This window comes from Euprymna scolopes, chromosome 38 (genome assembly GCF_053919585.1).
Source record: "Euprymna scolopes isolate OS-2025 chromosome 38, ASM5391958v1, whole genome shotgun sequence".
In the NCBI taxonomy this organism is placed as follows: domain Eukaryota; kingdom Metazoa; phylum Mollusca; class Cephalopoda; order Sepiida; family Sepiolidae; genus Euprymna; species Euprymna scolopes.
This window is the reverse complement of record NC_136519.1, coordinates 23,807,019-23,834,605: the sequence shown is the minus strand read 5'-3', so window position 1 is coordinate 23,834,605 and position 27,587 is coordinate 23,807,019. Positions and strand designations below refer to the sequence as shown.

Genomic DNA, 27,587 nt, shown 5'->3' with positions numbered 1-27,587 from the left:
TCTGACTACTTTTTCATTGTATTTGAAAGATTAACGCCACAGTTAATTTACAAAAGGAAAACAATAATTGTATACGTGAAAAAAAGTTATAATGAAAAATGTTTTCGCGGCGACATTCGGAAACTGAAAAATTAATCTAAATTTTGAAGTTAAATAAATCCATTGCAAAAATCATTTGAAAGATAAATATTAGTTTTCCGGGTTTATTCCAAAGATAATTAGTAAAGTCTCAAGATATTGAATAAAAAAAAAAAAAACAACTCGTTTGTGCAAAAATAGCTTAATTAGCCCTCAAAAGTGAGAGATTCTGCCTTCGCACAAACCAAAACAAAAACAAAGTCGTATAAGAATAGATTCTACGGAAATCCAAAATGTCAAAAAGTCAAAATGCTGTCTGAAAATGATGTCAGGTAGTTGGTGGGAGGTAGAGAGTGCTGGTTTTCTTTTCTTTTTTTTTTCCAGCCGTGTATCCGTACATTCCTATCGTGAACGTTTGAATAATTTTTACGATTTTTAATTTAATTATTTTTTATGTTCCTACTTTTAAATAAGAAAAAAAAAATCTTTCAAGATTATAAAAAAATTATGTTACGCTGAAAGTGACACGTTCATTCAAGCAAGGAAAATATTAGACTCTTACATATAAAAATTACGCGAAACACGTAATCTAAAAAAAAAAAAAGAAGTAGATATAATTATTGCAATTATATTTTTTTTTGTGTGAAAATATTAAATAAACAATGCTTAATTCAATGATAATATTGGTAGTTTGAGAAATTAATTTTTCTTCGAGTTATATCGAATTCATTAATACGGACTTTAGGGGCTTTTTTGTAATGTTCCTGAAAAAATTCTTTTTTTTTTTATTGTTACAATTTACGATGCTTTATTTTCATAAAAAAGCAAAAATAAATTCATTCATTTTTTTATTACTGAAAACCATTAGCAGTATCAGAATTTTTATAGGAATTTTTGACACCCCCTAACACGAAACTGCGAATAAAATATAAAAATCTCGTAATTTCTCTGTTAAAAGTGGGTTATTTATTATCTTTATGGATTATACTTCCAAAATAAACTATTACAGTTGTTTTAAAAGTAATAGAAATATTTTTTTTTTTTTTAAAAACAGTAATGAATTTTCCGAACTCAATATTTTTCAATTTTTAAACTTTAAAAATCTATCAAAAATTTTCTATTGATTCTATTTTTACGATATTTTCAGGGTCAATGTGAAATTTTATGTTCTTTCCAATAAACCGAATATAATATTTTAGACAAACATTTTTTTTTTAAATTCACGCCCCCCCCATTTTCAAGTTTCTCTTAAAAAGTAAATAATTAATTTATGTTGAATAGTTTTATATATCACAAATTGAAGAGAAAAGGTCAATAAATAATATATTCAAATTTAAAACAAAACAAAAAACCCCGTTTTTTAGAAATTTACCTGTAAAGTCCGAAGTTTAAAACCTTTTTTTAAAAAAAAAACACATTGTTTTTTTTTTGTTTTTCAAAACCATAACTTTAGTAAAAGTGTTTTTTGTTTAAACACCATAATACATTTGCACTAAGATTCAAATAATGGGTTCAATATATTCCGCGATCATTGTTTGATAAATACTGAAAACTTCATTAAAATTGGTTAATTTCCTGATTGTTGGTGAAATTTAAAGTAAAGGGAGAGGTCAAAATGTTTATACATTTTGAGCATCGGAATTCATTTTGCACGTACCTATCCCTATTTGATGAGGAGGACGACATCCTGAGAAACCATGTAAGATAAGAAGAAAATGACCAGGGAAGAAAGAAATGGATTCGTTCTATTAGGTAGAAATAGGAAAGAATAACATTTTTCTGAACAACTTATCGTAAAATAATAAATACAACAAGAGAATTTTTAAATACGAATATTTATGCAAAAAAGAATGTGGACGGATGAAGCACCGGTGGTTCAGTGGTAGAATGCTCGCCTGCCACGCGGGCGACCCGGGTTCGATTCCCGGCCGATGCATATAAATTTTAATACTTTTTAAAAAGAAAAAAAACAAAAAACAGATTATTTGAGCAACTGTTTGCCCCTGATATCAAAATAACGTCATCATTACTTCTCAATATAATACTTGTGCAATTAAACTAGAAAATTACTCGGCCCAGGAAGTAAAATTAATTACTTGTTTTCCATTTTTTTTCATTTTTCTGAAACTTTTTCTTCTAGGGGATGGGACATCCAACCAGATGTCTGACATTTACCCCTATTTTAGTGAGTCCAACCAAGAGATCTTTTCAGTGCAATCGTTTGTATTTCACTTGCACTTGGTTCACCGGGTATGCTTACTATGTACTTGTTTCCATCATTTGTGTATCTCGTTGCGAAGTTTAAAATCCAAATATGACTTAACTAAACCTTATGAATAGAATACTTATTCGAATGATACGCCAATGAAATGTTATTACTGTAAATAATTCAATAAAACTTCTTTTTTTCAAATTTAGGTTTATCTTAAGTAGGACAACCCACTGGAGTGAACCCAAGTCGCTCGCCACATTAACAAAACAATTCATGCGACTGGAATCCATTGCAGGGACATTTTGATTGCGTCATCGAACACCCACTCAAATCGGTATCGCGCAAGAAAACGCGGTTGTTAAATGTCACCTTGACACACAAACTCATGGGACTACATTTTTAGCTCTTGGCGCATGAATATAGTAAACGTGTTAGAAAGTCAGAGAAAGCTCTATATAAGTACAAGCCCGCCAAATTTCAACAGTTTGGACTAGGTACGGCTAAAAAATCGTAGAAAGACCAAGTTTTTTTTTTTTAATGAATTAAAATCCATTATTCTTGAGCAACTTTTTTCCCCCAGCAGAAAAGCAGAATAATATAAAACGTTTTTCTATTTTTAATAGAATTTTAGGCGGAGGTTGAGAATCCTGCCACTTTCCCCAAATCGCTAAAAACATGGCGGACGAACTACGCGCACGTCACTAAAAGTAATTAACGCTCCCTCTGACACATGACCGGATGTTTGGGGCATATGTCTATTTGTTTTGATTTTTCATACGTGAATGAATGAACGAATTGTCACCAAAACATACGAACTATTCTTTCACCTAATAATAAATTAGAAAAAAAAAATAATAACTTTTTGGTACTTGTGCAGTTCTGCTACCGCTTTCACCTAACAATTTAAAGAAAAATATTTTTTTTTTTTTTTAAGTTCGTATTTCTCATGCGCGTAGGTCGTCCGCCATGTTTTTAGTGATTTTGGGAAAGTGGCGGGATTCTCAACCTCCGCCGAAAAAAAAAAAAAACCCCCCAAAAAAACAAAAAAAACAAACAAAAAACAAACAAAAAAAAAACACCAGTCATCGTCATCGTTTTTGATCCATTTTTTAAAAAATGAGATTTAGGACGATTTTCTATGAGATGCCCGGCCGATGCGCACAATATAGTATTACTTTTTGAAAAGGAAAAAAAAGTCACTGTGCAACTGTTTTCTCTTGACATCAAAATAACGCCGCCATTATTATTTCTCAATTTAATAATTTTGTATTTAAACTAGAAGATTACCCGTCCCAGGACAGGTAAAATTAATTATTCGAACAGAACAGTTTTGCATCACTTTTTTTTTTTTTTTAAATCTCTTTGCAAATATTAAAATAAAGATATATTTTAACTAAACCTTATGTATAGAATACGTATTCGAATGAGACACCAATAAAATGTAATTACTGCAAATAATTCAATAAAACTTTCTCAAATTTAGGTTTATCTTAAGCAATAGTATATATGTTACTGTGACATAGACGGAAAGATATTCGGTGGGTTTCTAACAGTATTTTGTACGTTTTTTTTAAGTTTTAACTCATTTCCCCAAACTTACGTGTTCAACACGGAGTCTGCTGCCATTTGCATTTTTCAAATACATCGTTATGATTTTTTCGAGCCGAATAAACACGTTACATTAAATAAAAACACTAAAAAATTATTCAGTTAGGTGAAAAATAACTTATATTGCTTTTGATAACATTTATTTTTTATATATTTGTTTTTTTGACAACGTTTTCTAATCTATGTGTATTGTAATACAACCCCCAATTTAAAGTATTTGAGACAAATGATGATAAATGACACTCCTTACACTCTCGTTTTTGATTGGCCTTGTGCCTGATTTTCTTGTTATGTATTTTTATATTTTGTGCAAATAAATATTTAAAAATTCATTACATGATTTTGATTCTAGAAAATGTCTCAAATTTAAGGCTTAAGCTTAAGGGGTCTTAAGACGGAATTGAAATTAGGGGAGAATCTTGATTAATTGAGTTTTATATATATATATATATATATATATATATATATATATATATATATATATATATATATATAGATATATATATATATATATATATATATATATATTATTATTATTATTATTATTGTTAAATAACCAAAATGGTTGATGTGCCGTGAAACAAAAACACCAAATTAATCGTTTTGAATATTGTTGTTTCGACGATAAATAGTCCTGAAAAAAAACGTTGATACGCCGATTTTAATAGACGAACCGAACCAACCATTGAACCGTGTTTTGTTGTTGTTTACTAGTGAGTGAGTCGCCATTTATCAAAACTTAAACGCCACTCGAGGATAAGATGGATATATTGACAGTTGAATAATGATGACTACTATGAGAGGATTAAAAACTGAATATCGTCTTCACAATAAACTTACATGGGTCGGGAAACGACGTGATTATAACCAAACCAAACTACACCAAACCAAACATTATTTATATACTATGAATACTTCCCTATTTAGTGAGGAGAGAGAACTATGTGAAACTAGGTACGATAAGTAGTAAATAACTGAGGAAAAAAAACGAACTGATTCATTCTATCAGGTAGAAATTGGGAAAATAATATCATAAACAACTTATCATAAATCTGGAACTAGAACAAGGGAATTTATAAATAGGAATATGTAGATTAAGGAGTACTGACATCCACGCAGCATCGGTGGTTCAGTGGTAGAATGCTCGCCTGCCACGCGGGCGGCCCGGGTTCGATTCCCGGCCGATGCACATACTCTTTTAATGCATTTTAAAAAGAAAAAAAAGTTAGAGCGACTTTTTTCTCCTCTCATCCAAATAAACGGCACCATTACTTGTCAACTTAAATATTTTTGTAATAAAACTAGAACATGACCCGTACCAGGACAAATAAAATTACTTATTCGAACATTTTGCACCAATTTTGTATCTCTTTCAAAATATTTAAATCATGATATAATTTAACTAAACCTTGTGTATATAATACTTATTCGAATGATACGCATATGAAATTTAATTACTGTAAATAATTCTATAAAACGTTTTTCAAATTTACGTTTATCTTAAGTAAGACGGTGTTTTGGAGTGAATGTGGTATTGTGGTGACTGAGAGTGATAGACAATTTTAAGTATTTGAGCACAAGGATGATCAATGACACCCATTACTCCCATACTTTTGTTTGGCGTTGTGCCTAGTTTGTTTATTTTGTATTTTTATATTTTGTGCAAATAAATATTCCCAAAGATAATACGTGATTTTGATTCTAGAAAATGTCCGAAATTTAAGGCTTAAGCTTAAGCGATCTTAAGAGTGAATTGAAATTAGATGAGAATCTTGATTACTTGACTTCTAATCACTATGGATGAAATTCGACTGAAACATTGCGACTTATTCAGGTAAGTAAAAGATTACGTATCTTGCCTTGGATAACATTTATTTGTTGTCTTTTTTTTTCACGTTTATTTTGTTGACTATTATAAGAAATTCCCGATTTTTTAAACTTCTATTTCATTATTGATTAAACGTCAATCGTATAACATTTCATAATCTTTGAAAGAAGAAATTAATTATCAAGAAGTACTTATCGTAAAATAGTAAATACAACATGTGAATGTATGAATGCAAATATTCAGGTTAAGGCTTAAGCTTAAGGGGTCTTAAGACGGAATTGAAATTATCTGAGAATCTTGATTAATTAATGTCTGATGACAGTGGATCAAATTTTACTGAAATATTGTGAAAATAACAATCAAGACGTCTGTATAATGCCGTAAAAAAAAAGTTTGAAACAAATTGATTCATTCTATCGGGTAGAAATGGGAAAGAAAAACGTGATGAACTACTCATCGTAAAATAATAAATAGAACAGGAGAAGCTATGAATATTAATATATCAGTTAAAAATCGTGGAAAATAAGGAAGCATCGGTGGTTCAGTAGTAGAATGCCCGTCTCCCACGCGGGTGGCCGGGTTCGATTCCAGGCCGATGAACATGCATGAGGGACTGAACAAGAGTTTTCACGGGCTGGAGTTACGCCCCCTTACCGGTGTACTCATGTCTGTCAGATGTAAATAAAGACGCCATTTTTATAGAAGCTGATCTTTCGTTATGTCATTCAATCTATTGACATCCTCGATAATGACACATGGTGGCCGCGAGTGGGATAAAGATATGTCTAAGTAAGATGTAAAAAAGGATAAGAAGCGGAAAGTTATTTGCAGAAACAGATAAGTAACTTTATTGTTCTTGTTTAAAATTGTAATTCGTACGTACGTCACGTGGAGAAGAAAAAAAATGTCGGAAGGAAGCATGGAAGAAACAGACCAGTGGCTGGCATAAGACCACCAGCGCCCTTATGTATGGAAGATAATTTATCGGCGAACTGGAAGTTGTTTAAAGTGAAATGGCATAACTACGCCATTATTACGTGTTTGACGAGACAGTCATTACAATATCAAACGGCACTTTTGCTTCACACGTTGGGAGATGACGCATTGAAAGTTTACTACGGATTTCAATTTCTAACACCTGAGGATGAAAGAATACCCACCGAAATTATTCAGGCATTCGATAAATACGCTATAGGGGAAACGAATGAAACCTACGAGCGTTACGTATTTCATTCTAGAAAGCAAGGAGGATCAGAGACTGTGGAATCCTTTATTACGGCACTACGGACGTTAGTAAAAACGTGCAATTTTTGTGACAATTGCGTTTCATCAGTACTCAGAGATCAGGTAGTGCTGGGAATACACAACCCCCAGACACAAGCTGAATTATTGAAGATAAGACAGTTAGACCTACAAAAATGTATTGACATTTGTAAGCTGTCTGAAAATGCCACGGTCCAGTCCAGAATCCTAAGGCCTGAAGGAGTGAATAAGGTTGATTTTAAACCGAGGAGAAAGACATCGGCACAAACTGACAGAGATTGCTGGGCGTGTGCACTGCGGCATGGACCGAGAAAAGAGTTACGTCCTGCATTTGGCAAGACCTGTTATCAATGTAATGGGAAAAACCACTTTGCCGCGAAATGCAAAGTATCAAGGAAAAAGAAGGTGCAGGCTGTCAAAACCCAATATGAGGACCAGGAAAACGACAATAGTAGTTCAGACTATGGACAGGTAGACAACATAACGGTTAAGGAAAAGGTGAATGCTGTGGTTCAAGAGGTGATAAAGGCGGAAATGATGGTGAAAGGAAAATCAATTGCTAGTGGAGCGTCCGTGAACATATTGAATGTGAAACACGTGATGGGAAAAACACTGGAACATTCAAATAAGATCCTTGTCATGCGGAATGGAGCAGAAGTGAAGCCGTTAGGAGAGTGTCGAGTTAAAATGATAAACCCCAAAACTGGACAGAAATATGCAGTTAAGTTTGTCATTGTGAAAGAGGATTTCAATCCTTTACTGGGAGCAAATGCAATCCAGAAAATGGAACTCGTCACAATCAATAACGACAAATTCAAAATGGTCGCCAAAGTTTCCCAAATGAATGAATATTCGGACAGCATTATCAATAACTTCAGATATGTATTCAAGGAAGAATTGGGTCAATTACCAGGAGAGGTACATTTGCAGGTGGATCCAGGAGTAACACCAAATGTTGCAGCAACACGGATAATACCAGTGGCACTTAAAGACAAGCTAAAAGTCGAGTTGGAAAAACTGGTTAAGAAGAATGTTATTGAACCAGTGAGCGATCCAACACCATGGGTAAGTGCGTTAGCACTGATAACTAAGAAAAATGGAAGCCTGCGAATATGTATAGACCCAAGACCACTGAATAAGGCTCTGAAGAGGGAACATTTTCAGTTACCTACACTGGACGATTTACTACCAGAACTGGCTGACAGCAAGGTATTTTCTACCCTGGATCTACGAGATGGATTCTGGCATGTAAAATTAGACGAAGTCAGCAGTCGCTTAACAACATTTGCTACACCATACGGTAGGTTCCGGTGGAAGGTTTTACCTTTCGGTATTTCTCCAGCTCCAAAGATATTTCAAAAGACCCTTTTTAACAATGTGTCCGATTTGGAGGGGGTGGTTAACAAAGTGGATGATCTTCTGGTGATTGGGAAGGGTAAAACGATGGAAGAAGCAACAATTAATCATAACCTAAAACTCAGGAAACTATTGCAGAGATGTCGTGATCGCAGGATGCGATTGAATGCTGGAAAATTGAACTTAATACAAACGTCTATATCTTTCCTGGGACACATAATAACCAGTGATGGTTTACTTCCTGATCCTGGGAAGGTAAGAGCCATAAAAGAGATGCCGTGTCCAACAGATGTGAAAGGAGTGCAACGATTGGTTGGATTCGTGAATTACCTGGCAAAATTTCTACCACACATATCTGATGTGATGGCCCCAATTCGAAATTTAGTGAAGGCAGATGTGCCATGGACATGGTCCCAAATCCATGAAGAGACTTTTGGGAAAATTAAAGAGTTAGTGAGTGAGGCACCAGTGTTGAGGTACTATGACCCCAACAAATCTTTGGTCATCCAATGCGATGCAAGTGAGAAGGGCACGGGGGCTGCACTACTACAAGAAAGTCAACCCCTAGCCTATACCAGCCGTGCACTGACCGACACAGAAACTCGGTATGCACAGATTGAAAAGGAACTACTAGCAGTAGTCTACGCATGTGAACGGTTTCATCAATATACGTTTGGTCGACAGATAACAGTGCTAACCGATCATAAGACACTGGAGGCGATTATGAAAAAAGAATTGGTGAAATGCCCAAAACGACTTCAAAACATGCTGATGCGACTACAGGCTTACGATGCTACAGTTCTGTACCATCCAGGTAAGAAAATGTTCCTTGCAGACACGCTATCAAGAGCATACATTTATGCATTGAGCAGTGAAGATATGGACGATGAAGATGATGCCAAGGAAGCAGAATATATTCCTGTAACAGAGAAGGCTGCTTGAACTGCGCTCAGCCACGAAGGAAGACAGAAGCATGCAGCAGTTACAGCAAGTAATTCTGGAAGGATGGCCAGAAGAAAAAATACATCTTGACCCAGAGGTGAGACGATATTTTAACATGCGGAATGAAATGACGGTGCAAGATGGTTTAATTTTCAGAGGAAACCGAGTAGTGGTTCCACTGACACAGCGGGCGGTGTTGAAAGAAAAGCTGCATTCCACACACCTGGGAGTAGAAGGATGTTGCAGAAGAGCAAGAGAATGCTTGTATTGGCCAAATATGAACAGTGACATCAAAGACTATGTGTCAAAGTGCCCCACATGTAGAAAATATGAAGTGGCCAACCCGGCAGAACCATTAATGGTCCATGAAGTTCCTGACAGACCCTGGGCGAAAGTGGGAGTAGATCTCTTTAAGTTTGCAGATAGAGACTATCTGTGCACAGTTGATTATATGAGCAACTTCTGGGAAATCGATCATCTTCTCAATACACAAGCAAAGACAGTGATAACTAAACTTAAACACCATTTTGCACGACATGGAATACCAGATCAGGTCGTAACTGATAATGGGCCTCAGTTTAGTAGCCAGGAATTTTCTACCTTTGCAAAAAAGTGGTGTTTTACACATACACCTGTCAGTCCATACAATAGCAAGGCAAATGGCAAAGTGGAATCTGAGGTAAAGATGGCAAAGAACCTTTTCCGGAAAGCGATGGACGATAAGGCTGATCCATAGCTAGCAATGTTGGATCACAGGAATACGCCAGCCAAAGGTCTCTTATCACCAGCTCAGAAGCTGATGTCAAGGAGAACAAAACCACTTCTCCCAACCAGGGAGGATTTACTCAAGCCAGAATTGCCCAAAAATCTGAGAAAATCAGTGAAGCAAGACCGCAGGAGGCAAGAACATTCTTTCAACCACAAAGTAAAACCACTTAAACCATTGTATCCTGGAGATGTAGTACGGATGAAACCACACATAAATGGTCAAAAAGAGTGGAGGAAAGCTGTTGTATGGAGGAGACTGGATGAGCGATCATACCATGTAAAAGTGGATGGGGACTTATATCAACGGAATAGAGTAGATTTGAAGAAAACTGCAGAGACATCCCCACTCACATCAGGAATACACCAGCCATATGAAGTGCAGAGCGAGTTACCCAAGAATACAGGGCAGAGTACAGAAAAGATATGTAACTCAGAACCACCTCAATATGAAGGTGAAATAAGAGAAAACCTCAACCCGACCCCATCCCCAACAAAACCAAGTCCGGAAAGGTTGCGGACAACACGGTCAGGAAGAATAATAAGAGATCTTGTGAGATTCAAGGATTTCACAACATAAGTGAAAGTGCAGAATAATCCCTGTTAGGTAGGAGGGTAGTCAGCCCAAGGAATGCCTAGATCACTGTGTTTTGTAGACTGTTTTAATTCTTATCAGACATTTGTTGTGTTTTTTTTTGTTTTTTTTTTGTCTTTATCTTCTGTTTTTATTATTGAGAAAAGGGAAGATGTTGCATGAGGGACTGAATAAGAGTTTTCACCGGCTGGAGTTACGCTCCCTTACCGGTGTACTCATGTTTGTCAAATATAAATAAAGACGCCATTTTTATAGAAGCTGATCTTTCGTTATGTCTTATTCAATCTATTGACATCCTCGATAATGACACACTTTTGTAGTACTTTTTGAAAAGAAAAAAATCGGCGAGGAACTAGTTTCTGCTGTCATTAGAATAACGGCATCAATTCTTCTAAACGAGGTAAGATTAGTAGAAAATGAGTGAGCAAGAAGCAAATTGAATCATTCTATAGAGTAGAAATGGGGGAAGAAATAGATATCATAAACTTATCGTAAAAGAATGAAAACAAGAGAATTTCTAACTGCTGATATAAAGGGTAAGAATCATTTTGTACGAGACAGCAGTGGTGGTTCAGTAGGTGTGTTAAAAATTTCGTGAAAATGGTGAATAATTCCACCCTATTTTTCCAAGCTTATAACTCCTCGAAAAATGTAATTCAAGCCCTAATTTTTTTTTTCAATTAAAGGAGCAAGGGCCAAGCTTTCATTGAAAAAACAAAACAAAAAACAAAAAAACGGACTTTAGGTGTAAATTTCTAAAAAACACTAATTTTTTATGTTTTAAATTTGAATATAGTATTTATTGACCTTTTCTCTTAAAGTTTGTGATATATAACACTTTGGTGAGTAAATTATTTACTTTTTAACAGACATTTCAAAATGGGAGGCGTGAATTATTCGACGCCCTGTCTTTCCAAGCTTATAACTACTCGAAAATTTAAGTCAAGCCTTAATTTTTTTTCAATTAAAGGAGCAAGGACCAAGGTTTAATTAAAAAAAAACAAAAGAAAAAACAAACAACGTGGTTAAAAAAAAAAGACTTTAAACTTCGAACTATACAGGTAAATTTCTAAAAAACACTAATTTTTTTGTTTTAAATTTTAATATATTATTTATTGACATTTTCTCTTCAATTTGTGATATATAAAACTTTGGTAAGTAAATTAATTATTTACTCTTTAATAAACACTTGAAAATGCCAATGAAATGTTTTTTTTTTTTTTACACAGTGATCACCACTTATCAAGGTCCGGAAGCCACTCAGGGATAAGGGTTATTGCAAGTACATTACGTTAGTGAGGAGATTTGATGAAATGTTTAATTAGGGGGGCGGTTCATTAGGAATTTGTTACCATTAGACTTGAATGTAATTACTATAAATAATTAAGATTCATTTTATCGGGTAGAAATGGGGAAGAAAATATCATAAACTACTTATTGAAAATAGTAAATACAACAGGAGAATTTATAAATGTGAAGCTTTAGGTTAAATCGAACAGTCGTCGAAGCAGCATCGGTGGTTCAGTGGTAGAATGCTCGCCTGCCACGCGGGCGGCCCGGGTTCGATTCCCGGCCGATGCAAGTACTTTTTTTAATGCATTTTAAGAAGAAAAAAGTTTGAGCGACTTTTTTCTCCTCTCATCAAAATAAACGGCACCATTACTTGTCAACTTAAATATAATAGAGTAGAAATGGGGGAAGAAATAGATATCATAAACTTATCATAAAAGAATGAAAACCAGAAGAGAATTTCTAACTGCGAATATAAGGTGTAAGAAGCATTTTATAAGAGACAGCATGGATGGTTCAGTTGTAGAATGGTCGCCTTCCAATTGGGCGGCCGCCCGGGTTCGATTCCCGGGCGATGCACATTAGATTTTAAACAGAAAAGATCTGTGGGCAACTTTTTTCTTCTCTCAACAAAATAACGACACCGTTGCTTCTCAACGTTTGTTATTAAACCAGAAGATTACACGTTCCAGGTCTGGTAGTATAAATTATTCGAACAGAATTTTTTCCACTTTTTATTGTTTTTATCTCCTTGAGAATATTAATATCAAGATATAATTGAACTAAACCTTGTGTATAGAATCCTTATTCGAATGATACGCCAATGAAATGTAATTACTATAAATAATTTAGATTCATTTTATCGGGTAGAAATGGGGAAGAAAAAATATCATAAACTACTTATGGAAAATAGTAAATACAACAGGAGAATTTACTCATGCCAAACTTTAGGTTAAATCGAACCCTTGTCGAAGCAGCATCGGTGGTTCAGTGGTAGAATGCTCGCCTGCCACGCGGGCGGCCCTGGTTCGATTCCCGGCCGATGCACATACACTTTTAATGCATTTTAAAAAGAAAGAAAGTTTGAGCGACCTTTTTCTCCTCTCATCAAAATAAACGGCACCATTACTTGTCAACTTAAATATGTTTGTGACAAAACTAGAACATGACCCGTCCCAGGAAAAATAAAATTACTTATTCGAACATTTTGCACCAATTTAGTATCTCTTTCCAAATATTTAAATCATGATATAATTTAACTAAACCTTTGTATATAATACTTATTCGAATGATACGCCTATGCAATTTAATTACTGTAAATAATTCTATAAAACGTTTTTCTAATTTACGTTTATCTTAAGTAAGACATCCTTTTGGAGTGAATGTGGTATTGTGGTGACTGAGAGTGATAGACAATTTTAAGTATTTTAGAACAAGGATGATCAATGATCCCTATTACTTCCATACTTTTGTTTGGCGTTGTGCCTAGTTTGTTTATTTTGTATTTTTATATTTTTTGCAAATGAATATTCCCAAAGATAATACGTGATTTTGATTCTAGAAAATGTCCGAAATTTAAGGCTTAAGCTTAAGCGATCTTAAGAGTGAATTGGAATTTGGTGAGAATCTTTATTACTTGACATCCAATGACTATGGATGAAATTCGACTGAAACATTGCGACTTATTCAGGTAAGTAAAAGATTACGTATCTTGCCTTTGATAACATTTATTTGTTGTCTATTTTCTTTTTCACGTTTATTTTGTTGGCTATTATAAGAAATTCCCGATTTTTTAAAACTTCTATTTCATTATTGATTGGACGTCAATCGTATAACATTTCATAATCTTTGAAAGAAGAAATTTATAATTTTTTTTCCAGATATTCAATATCGTCCTCACAATAAACTTACGTGGATCGGGAAACGAGATGATTACAACCAAATCAAACCAAACCTAACCAAACTCAACCAAACCAAACCAAACCAAACCAAACTAAACGAAACCATACTAAAGCAAACCATACTTATATACTATGAATAGTTTCCCTATTTTATGAGGATAGGGTATTATGGGGAACTAGGTAAGATTAGTAGAAAATGAGTGAGCAAGAAGCAAATTAAATCATTCTATAGGGTAGAAATGGGGGAAGAAATAGATATCATAAACTTATCGTAAAAGAATGAAAACCAGAAGAGAATTTCTAACTGCTGATATACAGGGTAAGAAGCATTTTGTATGAGGCAGAATGGGTGGTTCAGTGGCAGAATGCTTGTCTGCCATTTGGGCGGCCCCGGTTTGATTCCCGGTCGATACACAAGTAGTTTAATATTTTTTAAAAAGAAAAAGAAATCACACTGCAACTGTTTGCTCCTGGCATCAAAATTACACTACCATCACTTCTCTGCTTAGTACTTTTGCATTTAAGCTAGAAGAATACTCGCCCTAAGACAGTGGAAATTAATTTCTTGAACAGAGCACTTTTGCACCATTTTTATATTTCCTTGCGAATATTAAAATCAATATATAATGATAAATATTCGAAAATTTATTACGTGATTTTGGTTCTAGAAAATGTCTCATATTTAAGGCTTAAGCTTAAGGGGTCTTAAGACGGAATGTAAATTAGGTGAGAATCTTGATTAATTGATATCTAATGACTATGGACAGAATTCGAATACTTTCTCTATTTAATGAGGAGAAGCCATATTGGAAACTACATAAGATAAGTAGACAATGACTTATGAAAAAAACAAATTGATTCATTCTATCGAGTAGAATCACGGCTACCGAGAAAGAGGTGGTAAAAATCGGTGGAAAAAACATATTATAAAGTACTTATCGTAAAATAGTAAATATAACATGAGAATGTATGAATGCAAATATTCAGGTTAAGGCATAAGCTTAAGGGGTCTTAAGACGGAATTGAAACTAGGTGAGAATCTTGATTAATTGAAATCTGATGAATTTGGATCAAATGAGTAAGAAGCATTCTGTATGAGACAGCATCAGTGGTTCAGTGGTTGAATGCTCGCCTGCAACTCGGCCGGCCCGGGTTCCATTCGCGGACGATATACATTAAATTTTAATACTTTTTAAAAAGAAAAGATCTCCGGGCAACTTTTTCGTCTGTCTTCAAAATAACGACACCGGTGCTTCACTGCTTCTCAACGTTTGTTATTAAACCAGAAGATTACACGTTCCAGGTCCGGTAGTATAAATTATTCGAACAGAAATCTTTTCCGCTTTTTTTTTTTAATCTCCTTGCGAATATTAACATCAAAATATAATTGAACTAAACCTTGTGCATAGAATCCTTATTCGAATGATGCCCCAATGAAATGTAATTACTGTAAATAATTTTACAAAACTCTTTTCAAATTTAGCTTAGTCTTAAGTAGGTCAGTCAACCCTCTCAATCTAAACAAAAACAACAAAATATTATTTTTCTAGCTATTGAACATCGTCTTCACAATAACCTTACATGGGTCAGGAAACGACGTGATTATAACCAAACCAAACTCAACCAAACCAAACCAAACCAAACCAAACCAAACCAAACCAAACCAAACCAAACATTACTACTATACTATGAATACTTCTCTATTTAGTGAGGAGAGGGCACTATGTGAAACTAGGTAAGATAATTAGTAAATGACTGAGGAAAAAAAACGAACTGATTCATTCTATCAGGTAGAAATGGGGGAGAAAAAAATATCCTAAACAACTTATCGTAAATCGGGATTAGAACAAGAGAATTTATAAATAGGAATATTTAGATTAAGGAGTAGTGGCAAGCACGTAGCATCGGTGGTTCAGTGGTAGAATGCTCGCCTGCCACGCGGGCGGCCCGGGTTCGATTCCCGGCCGATGCACATACACTTTTAATGCATTTTAAAAAGAAAAAAGTTAGAGCAACTTTTTTCTCCCCTCATCAAAATAAACGGCACCATTACTTGTCAACTTAAATATCTTTGTGACAAAACTAGAACATGACCCGTCCGAGGAAAAATAAAATTACTTATTCGAACATTTTGCACCAATTTTGTATCTCTTTCCAAATATTTAAATCATGATATAATTTAACTAAACCTTGTGTATATAATACTTATTCGAATGATACGCCTATGAAATTTAATTACTGTAAATAATTCTATAAAACGTTTTTCTAATTTACGTTTATCTTAAGTAAGACAGCCTTTTGGAGTGAATGTGGTATTGTGGTGACTGAGAGTGATAGACAATTTTAAGTATTTGAGAACAAGGATGATCAATGATCCCCATTACTTCCATACTTTTGTTTGGCGTTGTGCCTAGTTTGTTTATTTTGTATTTTTATATTTTTTGACAAATGAATATTCCCAAAGATAATACGTGATTTAGATTCTAGAAAATGTCCGAAATTTAAGGCTTAAGGTTAAGCGATCTTAAGAGTGAATTGAAATTAAGTGAGAGTCTTGATTACTTGACATCCAATGACTATGGATGAAATTCGACTGAAACATTGCGACTTATTCAGGTAAGTAAAAGATTACGTATCTTGCCTTTGATAACATTTATTTGTTGTCTATTTTCTTTTTCACGTTTATTTTGTTGGCTATTATAAGAAATTCCCGATTTTTTAAACTTCTATTTCATTATTGATTGGACGTCAATCGTATAACATTTCATAATCTTTGAAAGAAGAAATTTATAATTTTTTTCCAGATATTCAATATCGTCCTCACAGTAAACTTATGTTGATCGGGAAACGAGATGATTACAACCAAATAAAACCAAACCTAACCAAACTCAACCAAACCAAACCAAACCAAACCAAACCAAACTAAACGAAACCATACTAAAACAAACCATACTTATATACTATGAATACTTTCCCTATTTTATGAGGATAGGGTATTATGGGGAACGAGGTAAGATTTGTAGAAAATGAGTGAGCAAGAAGCAAATTGAATCATTCTATAGAGTAGAAATGGGGAAGAAATAGATATCATAAACTTATCGTAAAAGAAAGAAAACCAGAAGAGAATTTCTAACTGCTGATATACAGGGTAAGAAGCATTTTGTATGAGGCAGAATGGGTGGTTCAGTGGCAGAATGCTCGCCTGCCATTTGGGCGGCCCCGGTTTGATTCCCGGTCGATACACAAGTAGTTTAATATTTTTTAAAAAGAAAAAGAAATCACACTGCAACTGTTTGCTCCTGGTATCAAAATTACACTACCATCACTTCTCTGCTTAGTACTTTTGCATTTAAGCTAGAAGAATACTCGCCCTAAGACAGTGGAAATTAATTTCTTGAACAGACCACTTTTGCACCATTTTTATATTTCCTTGCGAATATTAAAATCAATATATAATGATAAATATTCGAAAATTTATTACGTGATTTTGGTTCTAGAAAATGTCTCATATTTAAGGCTTAAGCTTAAGGGGTCTTAAGACGGAATGTAAATTAGGTGAGAATCTTGATTAATTGATATCTAATAACTATGGACAGAATTCGAATACTTTCTCTATTTAATGAGGAGAAGCCATATTGGAAACTACATAAGATAAGTAGACAATGACTTATGAAAAAAACAAATTGATTCATTCTATCGAGTAGAAACACGGCTACCGAGAAAGAGGTGGTAAAAATCGGTGGAAAAAAACATATTATAAAGTACTTATCGTAAAATAGTAAATATAACATGAGAATGTATGAATGCAAATATTCAGGTTAAGGCATAAGCTTAAGGGGTCTTAAGACGGAATTGAAACTAGGTGAGAATCTTGATTAATTGATATCTGATGAATTTTGATCAAATGAGTAAGAAGCATTCTGTATGGGACAGCATCAGTGGTTCAGTGGTTGAATGCTCGCCTGCAACTCGGGCGGCCCGGGTTCCATTCGCGGACGATATACATTAAATTTTAATACTTTTTAAAAAGAAAAGATCTCTGGGCAACTTTTTCGTCTGTCTTCAAAATAACGACACCAATGCTTCTCAACGTTTGTTATTTAACCAGAAGATTACACGTTCCAGGTTCGGTAGTATAAAGTATTCGAACAGAAATCTTTTCCGCTTTTTTTTTTTAAAAATCTCCTTGCGAATATTAACATCAAAATATAATTGAACTAAACCTTGTGCATAGAATCCTTATTCGAATGATACCCCAATGAAATGTAATTACTGTAAATAATTTTACCAAACTCTTTTCAAATTTAGCTTAGTCTTAAGTAGGTTAACCCTCTCAATCTAAACAAAAACAACAAAATATTATTTTTTTAGCTATTGAACATCGTCTTCACAATAACCTTACATGGGTCAGGAAACGACGTGATTATAACCAAACCAAACTCAACCAAACCAAACCAAACCAAACCAAACCAAACCAAACATTACTACTATACTATGAATACTTCTCTATTTAGTGAGGAGAGGGCACTATGTGAAACTAGGTAAGATAATTAGTAAATGACTGAGGAAAAAAAACGAACTGATTCATTCTATCAGGTAGAAATGGGGGAGAAAAAAATATCCTAAACAACTTATCGTAAATCGGGATTAGAACAAGAGAATTTATAAATAGGAATATTTAGATTAAGGAGTAGTGGCAAGGACGTAGCATCGGTGGTTCAGTGGTAGAATGCTCGCCTGCCACGCGGGCGGCCCGGGTTCGATTCCCGGCCGATGCACATATTTTAATATTTTTTAAAAAGAAAAAGAAATCATACTGCAACTGTTTGCTCCTGGCATCAAAATGACACTACCATTACTTCTCTACTTAGAACTTTTGTATTTAAGCTAGAAGAATACTCGCCATAAGACAGTGGAAATTAATTTCTTGAACAGAGCACTTTTGCACCATTTTTATATTTCCTTGCGAATATTAAAATCAATGTATAATGATGATAAATATTCGAAAATTTATTACATGATTTTGATTCTAGAAAATTTCTCATATTGAAGGCTTACGATTAAGGGGTCTTAAGCCGGAATTGAACTTAGGTGAGAATCGTGATTAATTGATGTCTAATGACTATGGATAGAATTCGACTGAAACATTGTGAAAAAAAAAAACAAAAACAATCAAGACGAGAACAGTCGTCGGGGTAATGCCGTTAATCAAAGCAGTAAAACTGATGAATGAATCGTTTTAAATATGTTTTCTTATTAGATGAACGAAAAGGGTTGATATGCCGTGAAACAAGAACACAAAATTAATCGTTTAGAATATTGTTTCAACAGTATCCTGAAAAAAGTGGGTATGTCGTTTAATAGACGAACCAAACCAATCGTGTTTTGTCGTTACTGTTTACTAATGAGTCGCCATTTATCAAGGCATCAACGCCACTCGAGGATAAGGGTTAATACGATCGATAGATAAGCTTTTATAACATAGGCACCGCAAAAAATGGCCGCAAAATCAAGTTGTTGTTGTTTTTTAAAACGAAATTACAATTATTAAAATCCATTATTTCTGAGTAACTTTTTTTTTCCAGAAAGATAAAACCCTGAATTTTATCATATAGAAAACAGAATAATGTAAAACCTTTTCTACTATTTTTAATCAAATTTTAAATGTTATATTTTCCCCAAAAGTTAACAATTGGCGGTTTTTGTTTTGCACAAAAAACGTATATAAATAGTTAAAAAAAAAAAAAAAAAAAGAAAGTTTTTGAAAGAATTAATTTGTTTATTTCTTGTCTAACTAAGATTTAGGGTGATTTTCTATCTGAATATGCAAAAATATTATAATATAAGTACCTGGATTTCAAATAATTCCACTTATTCATATAGGCAACCAGTTACTTCGAGTTGATTTGATTACTGTTTACATTTGTACTTGATAAAAAGCTAACTACGGAAGACCAAAAAGCCAAAAAAACTTTTTTTTTTCAGTGATGAAAATTTCAATGTATTATTAACGCTGATGCTGGCCAGTACCAGATGGGTGACCATTTGTATGAGTTTGGTTTTTAATGTGTATGTGTGTGGGGGCCAGGCTCTCCAAAATGGGGAGGGGGGAATTTAAAGCAGAATAAAAAAAAAAATTATTTCAGCGCGTTTGGTCCACCGTAGTCGAAAGGCGGCAAACGTTTCCAAACTTGATCGAAAAAATAATGATATTTTTAACACAAAGGACACAATATTTATCGATTTTTTTTTTGTATCGATTCTTCAAAGCATGCACTGTTTAATAATGGTCATGCATTATTCGGCTCGCTAAAAAGAAATTGTTAATTTATTTATCAAAGATTTTAAAATGGCTTTTTTCGTATAAATATTAAAAAAATGTTTTTTTTTTGTTTTGTTTTGCTTAACTTAAATTAATTATTTTACTTAACGTATTCACCGAATTTCACACTTCAAAACTCAAAAGCGGGATAATTAAACACAATCGGAGTTTGATATTCAGACATCAAAATGAGGTATGCAAACAAGTTTTTTTATCTATAATCCCGTCCCTTACAACAACATAATATGTTTTGTTCAGTTTCAGATGATTATTTTAAGCATATTTGGAACCCCCTCAAAACAAGGGGGGGATTGTAAGCAAATATATATATATATATATATATATATATATATATATATATATATATATATATATATATATATATATATATTGTTTATGAAAAATAAGTACACTGTTATAAAGTTCATTCTTCTCTTAATAATCGCTCAAAATGTCGTATTGATTGGATAATTACCTGGTTTTTGGTAGATTTTTAAAAAGACGGTCCGTCAAAAAGTACTTACCTGCCCCCACCCCACCCCCAGTTTTGGCGGTGCCTATAACACCATTAGATGTTCGCACTTATTCCACATTTTTTTAAATTCTATTTTATTTTGATTTCAAGGACAATCGTATAACATTTCATAACCTTAAAAAAATAGAAACTATTTTTTAAACAATTAAATATCGTATGGAAAATAACCTTACTTGGGTTGGGAAACAACGTAATAACAATTAAACGAATGGCCTTCGGGTCAAAGTCAAAGTGTAGTATCTGTTCTTCAGATGCTGCATTTCAATTTCTTGTTCTTTGTCAGTGGAGGAGAAATCCTTCACGACTGAGACAATTTTTATATTTGTTCCCTTTCTCCGCGTTAAAAAACGACCCTGGTGTCTAACTCTGCCCCGTGGGGAGACATTGTAAATAGGAACAATTAAACGAAAGTAAACCAAATTAAACCTTACTTATATAGTATGAATACTTTTCCTATTTAATGAGGAGAAGCCATGTTAGAAACTACATAAGATAAGTAGACAATGACTTATGAAAAAAAAAACAAATTGATTCATTCTATCGAGTAGAAACACGGCTACCGAGAAAGAGGTGGTAAAAATCGCTGGAAAAAACATATTATGAAGTACTTATCGTAAAATAGTAAATATAACATGAGAATGTATGAATGCAAATATTCAGGTTAAGGCGTAAGCTTAAGGGGTCTTAAGACGGAATTGAAACTAGGTGAGAATCTTGATTAATTGATATCTGATGAATTTGGATCAAATGAGTAAAAAGCATTTTGTATGAGACAGCATCGGTGGTTCAGTGGTCGAATGCTCTCCTGCAACTCGGGCGGCCCGGGTTCCATTTGCAGACGATATACATTAAATTTTAATACTTTTTAAAAAGAAAAGATCTCTGGGCAACTTTTTTCGTCTGTCTTCAAAATAACGACACCGGTGCTTTGCTTCACTGCTTCCCAACGTTTGTTATTAAACCAGAAGATTACACGTTCCAGGTCCGGTAGTATAAATTATTCGAACAGAAATTTTTCCACTTTTTTTTTTTAATCTCTTGCGAATATTAAAATTAAAATATAATTGAACTAAACCTTGTGCATAGAATCCTTATTCGTATGATGCGCCAATGAAATGTAATTACTGTAAATAATTTTACAAAACTCTTTTCAAATTTAGCTTAGTCTTAAGTAGGTTAACCCTCTCAATCTAAAAAAAAAAACAACAAAATATTATATTTTTTAGCTATTGAACATCGTCTTCACAATAACCTTACATGGGTCAGGAAACGACGTGATTATAACCAAACCAAACTCAACCAAACCAAACCAAACCAAACCAAACCAAACATTACTACTATACTATGAATACTTCTCTATTTAGTGAGGAGAGGGCACTATGTGAAACTAGGTAAGATAATTAGTAAATGACTGAGGAAAAAAAACGAACTGATTCATTCTATCAGGTAGAAATGGGGGAGAAAAAAATATCAAAAACAACTTATCGTAAATCGGAATTAGAACAAGAGAATTTATAAATAGGAATATTTAGATTAAGGAGTAGTGGCAAGGACGTAGCATCGGTGGATCAGTGGTAGAATGCTCGCCTGCCACGCGGGCGGCCCGGGTTCGATTCCCGGCCGATGCACTTACACTTTTAATGCATTTTAAAAAGAAAAAAGTTAGAGCAACTTTTTTCTCCCCTCATCAAAATAAACGGCACCATTACTTGTCAACTTAAATATGTTTGTGACAAAACTAGAACCTGACCCGTCCCAGGAAAAATAAATTTACTTATTCGAACATTTTGCACCAATTTTGTATCTCTTTCCAAATATTTAAATCATGATATAATTTAACTAAACCTTGTGTATATAATACTTATTCGAATGATACGCCTATGAAATTTAATTACTGTAAATAATTCTATAAAACGTTTTTCTAATTTACGTTTATCTTAAGTAAGACAGCCTTTTGGAGTGAATGTGGTATTGTGGTGACTGAGAGTGATAGACAATTTTAAGTATTTGAGAACAAGGATGATCAATGATCCCCATTACTTCCATACTTTTGTTTGGCGTTGTGCCCAGTTTGTTTATTTTGTATTTTTATATTTTTTGCAAATGAATATTCCCAAAGATAATACGTGATTTAGATTCTAGAAAATGTCCGAAATTTAAGGCTTAAGGTTAAGCGATCTTAAGAGTGAATTGAAATTAAGTGAGAGTCTTGATTACTTGATATCCAATGACTATGGATGAAATTCGACTGAAACATTGCGACTTATTCAGGTAAGTAAAAGATTACGTATCTTGCCTTTGATAACATTTATTTGTTGTCTATTTTTTTTTCACGTTTATTTTGTTGGCTATTATAAGAAATTCCCGATTTTTTAAACTTCTATTTCATTATTGATTGGACGTCAATCGTATAACATTTCATAATCTTTGAAAGACGAAATTTATAATTTTTTTCCAGATATTCAATATCGTCCTCACAGTAAACTTATGTTGATCGGGAAACGAGATGATTACAACCAAATCAAACCAAACCTAACCAAACTCAACCAAACCAAACCAAACCAAACCAAACTAAACGAAACCATACTAAAGCAAACCATACTTATATACTATGAATACTTTCCCTATTTTATGAGGATAGGGTATTATGGGGAACGAGGTAAGATTTGTAGAAAATGAGTGAGCAAGAAGCAAATTGAATCATTCTATAGGGTAGAAATGGGGAAGAAATAGATATCATAAAATTATCATAAAAGAATGAAAACCAGAAGAGAATTTCTAACTGCTGATATACAGGGTAAGAAGCATTTTGTATGAGGCAGAATGGGTGGTTCAGTGGCAGAATGCTCGCCTGCCATTTGGGCGGCCCCGGTTTGATTCCCGGTCGATACACAAGTAGTTTAATATTTTTTAAAAAGAAAAAGAAATCACACTGCAACTGTTTGCTCCTGGCATCAAAATTACACTACCATCACTTCTCTGCTTAGTACTTTTGCATTTAAGCTAGAAGAATACTCGCCCTAAGACAGTGGAAATTAATTTCTTGAACAGACCACTTTTGCACCATTTTTATATTTCCTTGCGAATATTAAAATCAATATATAATGATAAATATTCGAAAATTTATTACGTGATTTTGGTTCTAGAAAATGTCTCATATTTAAGGCTTAAGCTTAAGGGGTCTTAAGACGGAATGTAAATTAGGTGAGAATCTTGATTAATTGATATCTAATGACTATGGACAGAATTCGAATACTTTCTCTATTTAATGAGGAGAAGCCATATTGGAAACTACATAAGATAAGTAGACAATGACTTATGGAAAAAAAACAAATTGATTCATTCTATCGAGTAGAAACACGGCTACCGAGAAAGAGGTGGTAAAAATCGCTGGAAAAAACATATTATGAAGTACTTATCGTAAAATAGTAAATATAACATGAGAATGTATGAATGCAAATATTCAGGTTAAGGCATAAGCTTAAGGGGTCTTAAGACGGAATTGAAACTAGGTGAGAATCTTGATTAATTGATATCTGATGAATTTGGATCAAATGAGTAAAAAGCATTTTGTATGAGACAGCATCGGTGGTTCAGTGGTCGAATGCTCTCCTGCAACTCGGGCGGCCCGGGTTCCATTTGCGGACGATATACATTAAATTTTAATACTTTTTAAAAAGAAAAGATCTCTGGGCAACTTTTTTCGTCTGTCTTCAAAATAACGACACCGGTGCTTCACTGCTTCTCAACGTTTTTTATTAAACCAGAAGATTACACGTTCCAGGTCCGGTAGTATAAATTATTCGAACAGAAATTTTTTCCACTTTTTTTTTAAATCTCTTGCGAATATTAAAATTAAAATATAATTGAACTAAACCTTGTGCATAGAATCCTTATTCGTATGATGCGCCAATGAAATGTAATTACTGTAAATAATTTTACAAAACTCTTTTCAAATTTAGCTTAGTCTTAAGTAGGTCAACCCTCTCAATCTAAAAAAAAACAACAAAATATTATATTTTTTAGCTATTGAACATCGTCTTCACAATAACCTTACATGGGTCAGGAAACGACGTGATTATAACCAAACCAAACTCAACCAAACCAAACCAAACCAAACCAAACATTACTCATATACTATGAATACGTCCCTATTTAGTGAGGAGAGGGCACTATGTGAAACAAGAGAAGATAATTAGTAAATGACTGAGGAAAAAAAACGAACTGATTCATTCTATCAGGTAGAAATGGGGGAGAAAAAAATATCAAAAACAACTTATCGTAAATCAGAATTAGAACAAGAGAATTTATAAATAGGAATATTTAGATTAAGGAGTAGTGGCAAGGACGTAGCATCGGTGGTTCAGTGGTAGAATGCTCGCCTGCCACGCGGGCGGCCCGGGTTCGATTCCCGGCCGATGCACATATTTTAATATTTTTTAAAAAGAAAAAGAAATCACACTGCAACTGTTTGCTCCTGGCATCAAAATTACACTACCATCACTTCTCTGCTTAGTACTTTTGCATTTAAGCTAGAAGAATACTCTCCCTAAGACAGTGGAAATTAATTTCTTGAACAGAGCACTTTTGCACCACTTTTATATTTCCTTGCGAATATTAAAATCAATATATAATGATAAATATCGAAAATATGATGATAAATATTCGAAAATTTATTACATGATTTTGATTCTAGAAAATTTCTCATATTGAAGGCTTACGATTAAGGGGTCTTAAGCCGGAATTGAACTTAGGTGAGAATCTTGATTAATTGATGTCTAATGACTATGGATAGAATTCGACTGAAACATTGTGAAAAAAAAAACAAAAACAATCAAGACGAGAACAGTCGTCGGGGTAATGCCGTTAATCAAAGCAGTAAAACTGATGAATGAATCGTTTTAAATATGTTTTCTTATTAGATGAACGAAAAGGGTTGATATGCCGTGAAACAAGAACACAAAATTAATCGTTTAGAATATTGTTTCAACAGTACCCTGAAAAAAGTGGGTATGTCGTTTAATAGACGAACCAAACCAATCGTGTTTTGTCGTTACTGTTTACTAATGAGTCGCCATTTATCAAGGCATCAACGCCACTCGAGGATAAGGGTTAATACGATCGATAGATTAGCTTTTATAACATGGGCACCGCCAAAAATGGCCGCAAAATCAAGTTGTTGTTGTTTTTTAAAACGAAATTACAATTATTAAAATCGATTATTTCTGAGTAACTTTTTTTTTCCAGAAAGATAAAACCCTGAATTTTATCATATAGAAAACAGAATAATGTAAAACCTTTTCTACTATTTTTAATCAAATTTTAAATGTTATATTTTCCCCAAAAGTTAACAATTGGCGGTTTTTGTTTTGCACAAAAAACGTATATAAATAGTTAAAAAAAAAAAAAGAAAGAAAGTTTTTGAAAGAATTAATTTGTTTATTTCTTGTCTAACTAAGATTTAGGGTGATTTTCTATCCGAATATGCAAAAATATTATAATATAAGTACCAGGATTTCAAATAATTCCACTTATTCATATAGGCAACCAGTTACTTCGAGTCGATTTGATTACTGTTTACATTTGTACTTGATAAAAAGCTAACTACGGAAGACCAAAAAGCCAAAAAAACTTATTTTTTCAGTGACGAAAATTTCAATGTATTATTAACGCTGATGCTGGCCAGTACCAGATGGGTGACCATTTGTATGAGTTTGGTTTTTAATGTGTATGTGTGTGGGGGCCAGGCTCTCCAAAATGGGGAGGGGGGAATTTAAAACAGAATAAAAAAAAACATTATTTCAGCGCGTTTGGTCCACCGTAGTCGAAAGGCGGCAAACGTTTCCAAACTTGATCGAAAAAATTATGATATTTTTAACACAAAGGACACAATATTTATCGAATTATTTTTGTATCGATTCTTCAAAGCATGCCCTGTTTAATAATGGTCATGCATTATTCGGCTCGGTCGCTAAAAAGAAATTGTTAATCTATTTATCAAAGATTTTAAAATGGCTTTTTTCGTATAAATATTAAAAAAAAATTTTTTTGTTTTGTTTTGCTTAACTTAAATTAATTATTTTACTTAACGTATTCACCGAATTTCACACTTCAAAACTCAAAAGCGGGATAATTAAAAAGGTTTTTTTTATCTATAATCCCGTCCCTTACAACAACATAATATGTTTTGTTCAGTTTCAGATGATTATTTTAAGCATATTTGGAACCCCCTCAAAACAAGGGGGGGGGATTGTAAGCAAATATATATATATATATATATATATATATATATATATATATATATATATATATATATATATAAATATTGTTTATGAAAATTACGTACACTGTTATAAAGTTCATTCTTCTCTTAACAATCGCTCAAAATGTCGTATTGATTGGATAATTACCTGATTTTTGGTAGATTTTTAAAAAGACGGTCCGTCAAAAAGTACTTACCTGCCCCCACCCCACCCCCAGTTTTGGCGGTGCCTATAACACCATTAGATGTTCGCATTATTCCACATTTTTTTAAATTCTATTTTATTTTGATTTCAAGGACAATCGTATAAAATTTCATAACCTTAAAAAAATAGAAACTATTTTTTTAAACAATTAAATATCGTATGGAAAATAACCTTATTTGGGTTGGAAACAACGTAATAACAATTAAACGAATGGCCTTCGGGTCAATATCAAAGTATAGTATCTGTTCTTCAGATGCTGCATTTCAATTTCTTGTTCTTTGTCAGTGGAGGAGAAATCCTTCACGACTGAGACAATTTTTATTTTTGTTCCCTTTCTCCACGTTAAAAAAACGACCCTGGTGTCTAACTCTGCCCCGTGGGGAGACATTGTAAATAGGAACAATTAAACGAAAGTAAACCAAATT

General features: G+C 33.5%; 8 non-coding genes across 8 annotated transcripts; all 8 read left to right on the top strand.

The window, feature by feature from the left end:
- Positions 1-1,943: 1,943 nt before the first annotated feature.
- Trnag-gcc (transfer RNA glycine (anticodon GCC)) lies at positions 1,944-2,014 on the top strand. The gene has a single exon. It is a non-coding gene; the product is annotated as a tRNA-Gly (tRNA).
- Positions 2,015-5,016: 3,002 nt separating this feature from the next.
- Positions 5,017-5,087, top strand: Trnag-gcc (transfer RNA glycine (anticodon GCC)). Its single transcript has one exon. It is a non-coding gene; the product is annotated as a tRNA-Gly (tRNA).
- A 7,070-nt stretch (positions 5,088-12,157) lies between these two features.
- Trnag-gcc (transfer RNA glycine (anticodon GCC)) lies at positions 12,158-12,228 on the top strand. Its single transcript has one exon. It is a non-coding gene; the product is annotated as a tRNA-Gly (tRNA).
- Positions 12,229-12,913: 685 nt separating this feature from the next.
- On the top strand, positions 12,914-12,984 carry Trnag-gcc (transfer RNA glycine (anticodon GCC)). The gene has a single exon. It is a non-coding gene; the product is annotated as a tRNA-Gly (tRNA).
- A 2,755-nt stretch (positions 12,985-15,739) lies between these two features.
- Positions 15,740-15,810, top strand: Trnag-gcc (transfer RNA glycine (anticodon GCC)). Its single transcript has one exon. It is a non-coding gene; the product is annotated as a tRNA-Gly (tRNA).
- Positions 15,811-18,545: 2,735 nt separating this feature from the next.
- Trnag-gcc (transfer RNA glycine (anticodon GCC)) lies at positions 18,546-18,616 on the top strand. The gene has a single exon. It is a non-coding gene; the product is annotated as a tRNA-Gly (tRNA).
- A 3,636-nt stretch (positions 18,617-22,252) lies between these two features.
- On the top strand, positions 22,253-22,323 carry Trnag-gcc (transfer RNA glycine (anticodon GCC)). Its single transcript has one exon. It is a non-coding gene; the product is annotated as a tRNA-Gly (tRNA).
- Positions 22,324-25,047: 2,724 nt separating this feature from the next.
- Trnag-gcc (transfer RNA glycine (anticodon GCC)) lies at positions 25,048-25,118 on the top strand. The gene has a single exon. It is a non-coding gene; the product is annotated as a tRNA-Gly (tRNA).
- The last annotated feature ends 2,469 nt before the right edge of the window (positions 25,119-27,587 follow it).